Raw genomic sequence first — 5,556 nt, 5'->3', positions numbered from 1 at the left:
CCTGCCCTTTCCCCCACAGCAGCATTTCCTAAGGGTGCTCTTTGGAATACGCGTTGCACAAGGTGTACTGCAAGGAAAGGTTTCTTGTAGGCCAAATGTGTGCGGAGTGTGCCGGGCAAAAATTAAACAGGCCCTGTCCTGCAGGACTTCTCAGAGCCTTTAATACGCTAGCGTGCATTTTAGAGAGAGCCCATGAACATCACGGTTGCTGCTGCTTGTAGATGAAAACTCTAAGTTGTCCTTGGGGCTAAGGAACAGGAGTTGGGGGCCACCTGTCTGTGGGGGACCCTAAGGTCTCCAGTGACAATACGTAGTTCCTCAGAGGACCCAACCCTGCCCTGGACACACCCCTTTCTAAAGCCTTTCTGAGCGTCTCTCCTGCCTCTCCCATCTCACTTCACCTTCTCACCTTCTCCCCTACCGCCATCCCTCACCCAAACATTCTGCTTTAACCTAGGCCAGTGGTCGGCAAACTCGTTAGCCAACAGAGCCAAATATCAACAGTACAACAATTGACATTTCTTTTGAGAGCCACATTTTTTAAACTTAAACTTCTAACGCCACTTCTTTAACATAGACTCACGCAGGCCCTGGTATGTTGTGGAAGAGCCACACTCACGGGGCCCAAGAGCCGCATGTGGCTCGTGAGCCGCAGTTTGCCGACCACGGATCTAGGCAGACTCCTGCAATCCTAATGCCACAGACCCCAGCCTCTGTGCCCACCTCCCTCTTCTCTGGCTCTCCAACACCCCCAGCCCATCCTCCAAGCTCCGACTTCTTTTCCAAGCTTCCACCCGCCTCAGCCCTCTCTCCAGCCTCTGAATTCTGTTGAGACAACATCACCACCATTTCTATGGGTACATCGTGGACCCCTTGTCTAGGGGTGAGTCCTACCCCTCAGTGAGACCGTGTGACCTTGAAGCTCTCGATGGGATTTCTTCCACTTTAAAGCACGTCCGGCCAGCCACCATCCATGGAGGGACCTTCTATGTGCTGGCCACGTTTGCAAATGGTATTCTCCTAACCACCCTGTGCAGTCACTGTGTTTGGCCCTGTTTTAAAGATAAGGAAATCAAGACTCAGGGTAGTCCAGAGTCTTGTCCAATACCACAAGGCTGGCCTGACTGGCATGGCTCGGTGGTTGAGCACCAACCTATGAACCAGGAGGTCACGGTTCAATTCCCGGTCAGGGCACAGGCCCCGGTTGTGGGCTCCATCCCTAGGGTGGGCAGTGCAAGGGGCAGTCGATCCATGGTTCTCTCTCACTGATATTTCTCTCTCTCCCTCTCCCTTCTTCTCTGAAATCAATAAAAATATATTTGAGCCCTAATCGGTTTGGCTTGGTAGATGGAGCGTTGGCCTTCAGACTCAAGAATCCCAGGTTCGATTCCGGACAAGGGCATGCACCTTGGTTGCGGGTACATCCCCTGTAAGGGGGTGTGTAGGAGGCAGCTGATTGATGTTTCTCTCTCATCGATGTTTCTAACTCTCCCTTCCTCTCTGTGAAAAACACCCCTTTGTAAGTGTTCTCTTCCATGGCTGGCCTGCAGAGGAACTGGATTCAAACCCAGGCCTTGCTTATCCCACCAAGTTATCTCACCTCCAAAGAAGCTTACGCCCATGCAATGCACAGTTGTCTAATGGGCATGGGCACAGTGCCAGGCCCTGGGAAGGCACCAGGGTCACATGTTTTCACCAGGACCACAGAGGAGGAGCACCTAACAGCTGCTGACCAAAATGCCCCCTCCCTTCCTCTTTCCTCCCAACCCGATCTGCCCTCCAGTCCTTCCTGCAATGAGGCTTGCACCCCCACAATGCACCCAGGTGACCCTGCACCCCAGATGGCAGCTCGGGGACCCCAAAGGCCGCAGGCTCTCACTTGGCAAGAAGAAATCAGCATTGTGACCAAGTCCCTCTCTCTTCCCTCTGAGCTCCTGTCTCCTCCCTGCCTCTCTCCCATCAGGGTTCCTTAAGCATTCCCGCCCCAGGGGTGGGTGACCCTCTGGGGGACTCCTCCCCGCCAGGCCCCTCAAACACGCCCCCCATTGTTCGGGCTCCTTACCTCAGAAAGCGCAGGCTCCCTCTTGGAATCCTGAGAGCCCAGTATTCCACAAGCTGACATTTGAGGGGGGCAGGGGCCCCGGGGCATCCCCATGGGGAGAATCTGGGCGAGAAGGGGCAGAGAGGCATGGAGCCTGAGGGCAGAAACGAGGGGTGGCAGTGGCAAACACGGACTGTGCCCATGGGTCCAGGGGCTTTACTCCTGGGAGACCCCATTTCCCCTGTGTTGCTGGGCACATTCGGATACAAGGAGTCAGCATGTGAAAGAGAAAACAAGTGGCCCAGCCCCAAACTGGCATTGGGATGCAGCCACACAGACTCACACACACTCATCACACACTCATCACACACTCATACACACACACACACACACAAACACAGGAGACACAGACATACTCATTCATTCATTCATTCATTCACTGAGCACTTACTCTGTGCCAGGCCCTGTGCTGCTGAATATGCGGATCCACAGGTGGCAGGGACAGGTTCCTACATCCAAGAAGCTCTGGGTCTAGTGCAGTGGTCGGCAAACTCATTAGTCAACAGAGCCAAATATCAACAGTACGATTGAAATTTCTTTTGAGAGCCAAAATTTTTAAACTTAAACTTCTTCTAACGCCACTTCTTCAAAATAGATTCACCCAGGCTGTGGTATTTTGTGGAAGAGCCACACTCACGGGGCCAAAGAGCCGCATGTGGCTAGTGGAAAAGCAGAAGTAAACTGAATGTGGAGGACGGGAGGGGCTAAGATTGTCCATCTGGGAGGTGCCCTCCCTTCTCCCCTCCTCTCAATAGCTCTCCCCCTTCACCTTCGGAGGGGTGTCTTTGCCACTCCAGAGCGTTAAGAAAATGAGAGGCAGGCCCAAAGGCCGAGGAGGAAGAAATCTCATCTTCTGGGTCATTGCTCAATGTCTCTCCGCTGTGGAGAATCAGGGTAATGAGCGGAGCTGAAATTTAGAGGTTAAGTCAATTCACCTAAAGAGAGGTTAACTTCACGCTCTCCGGGATGACTGTTACCAAAGAAAATGGAAAATAGCAATTATTGCCTGGCCAGCGTGGTTCAGCGGTTGAGCATTGACCCATGAAACAGGAGGTCAATAAAAATATATTTAAAGAGAGAGAGAGAGAGGGGGGGGGGGGAGAGAGAGAGGGAGAGAGAGAGGGGGGGAGAGAGAGAGAGAGAGAGGGAGAAGCCCAAGCCCTAGCCGGCTTGGCTCAGTGGATAGAGCGTTGCCTATGGACTGAAGGGTCCTCAGTTCAATTCCAATCAAGGGCACATGCCCAGGTTGCAGGCTCGGTCCCCAGTAGGGGGTGTGCAGGAGGCAGCTGATCAATGATTCTCTCTCATCATTTATGTTTCTATCTTTCCCTCTCCCTTCTGAAATCAATTAAAAAATATATATAATGAGAGAGAGAGAGAGAGAGAGAGAGAGAGAGAGAGAGAGAGAGAGAGAGGAACCTTAGAGGAACCTTAGTTTCCAGAGAAAAAGGAGGAAATTGGGAAAGGGTGCTTTGAAGGAAAGTCATTGGAGGAAAGTGAAACTTCAGGGTGGTGATTGCTTCTCAGAGACTGAATTTCAAGAGTTCCCATTGGCTGGGGCAGGGAAAAACCCTCCTTCCCCTTCTGGGGTCGGAGAGGTCCTTGTTGGGAATGCAAGCTAGTTTCTTCCTGTTAGGTTGTATGACTGAAGTGGAATGGTAGTGCATGAAAGCTAGTTCTCCTGGCCTCTTGTTAAGCAAAGGGCTAAGGTCCGAGAAAACCTCAGCACATTGTGAATTCTAAACACAGAACCCAGAGGACTGGCTGTGAGAGACATGGGTATATTAGGACTTACATGCGCACCGTGGCCGACCCATGAAATTTTCCACCACACCAGTGGCAGCTGCCATGGGTGAAGTTTTCCATCAAGTCCCATTTGGCTCGGGGATGGGCCACACCTGGGGCAGCCAGGCTGGTGCTATTGTTTACTGCAACCCAGACTTTCCCAGTGCAAGGCTGTATGGAATAACAGAGTTTCCCAAACTTCTCTCAGGATGAGAATCACCTGGTGGAGTTCACTAGTTAGGTATACAATTTTACCTATATGTTCCCCAAAATTCCAGTTTAGCACTTCTTAGTTGGGATTCAGGAATCTGTATTTTAACAACTCCACCAGGTGATTCTCATCATGAGAGAAGTTTGGGAAACGCTGGAGTACAGAAAACAAAGCAAAACAGGGCAAGTGGGGGAGGGGGAAGTGCCTACATGCAAACTGTGTAAGAGCAAAACACTAGCTATTCACAATCCAGGCTCACATCTAAGAGGCCATTTCTCCCGCCTCTCTTTTTAAAAAATGTATTTTATTGATTTTTTTACAGAGAGGAAGGGAGAGGGATAGAGAGTTAGAAACATTGATCAGCTGCCTCCTGCACACCCCTCTACTGAGGATGTGCCCGAAACCAAGGTACTGCCCTTGACAGGAATCAAGGGGACCCTTTAGTCTGCAAGCCGACACTCTAGCCACTGAGCCAAACCCGTCAGGGCTCTCCAGCTTTTCTTAGACCCAGGACTGGCCAGGCTCCCACTTACAGATGGCCTCACTATATCCCCACAGGGTGGGAGGGGGAGATGGGGCATGGGAAGAGCTGCATTCCCATTTACCATATACATCCTGGCTCCACTTTATTTTTTTTTATTTATTTTATTTTATTTTTTTTTAAATATATTTTATTGATTTTATACAGAGAGGAAGGGAGAGAGATAGAGAGTTAGAAACATCGATGAGAGAGAGTCATCGATCAGCTGCCTCTTGCACCCCCCCTACTGGGGATATGCCCGCAACCAAGGTACATGCCCTTGACTGGAATCGAACCCGGGACCCTTCAGTCCCCAAGCCGATGCTCTATCCATTGAGCCAAACCGGTCCTGGCCTGGCTCCACTTTAAATGGGGTCTCTTTTTAAAAAAATGTTGATTGATTTCAGAGAGGAAGGAAGAGGAAGAGAGAGAGAAAGAGAGAGAGAGAGAGAGAAACATCAATGAAGAGAGAGAATCATTGATCTGCTGCCTCCTGCACACCCCACACTGGGGATGGAGCCCACAACCCAGGCATGTGCCCTGACCGGGAATCGAACCATGACCTCCAGGTTCATAGGTCAACACTCAAACCACTGAGCCACGCCAGTAGGGCTTAAATGGGATTTCTTTATTCAGTTTCACACTTATGTTACTAAACTTTGCTTCTTTGAAAACAACTCTTTGTTGGGTCTAGGCCACAAAAAGCCCTAGCACATGAGTTAGGATAAGGATGTCCGGGTAGGGGCATCTCACTCTGTCAGGTATGCATTTCTCAGGAGGAGGAGGCAAAGGTTGCAAGAGAGAGTCTTCAGGGTGAGCTGTGTAAATAGCCACAGCTTTGAATCTCAGGCAACTGGGTCCCAGATGTAAGTGTCCAGGGGATAGGAATGACCCACAACCAGACCACGGCGGTGAAGTCAGTATTGACGATTTCTCTGA

This window comes from Pipistrellus kuhlii, unplaced genomic scaffold (assembly GCF_014108245.1).
Source record: "Pipistrellus kuhlii isolate mPipKuh1 unplaced genomic scaffold, mPipKuh1.p scaffold_m20_p_2, whole genome shotgun sequence".
Taxonomy (NCBI): Eukaryota; Metazoa; Chordata; class Mammalia; order Chiroptera; family Vespertilionidae; genus Pipistrellus; species Pipistrellus kuhlii.
The sequence above is the reverse complement of the archived record's forward strand: the minus strand, read 5'-3'. Positions refer to the sequence as shown.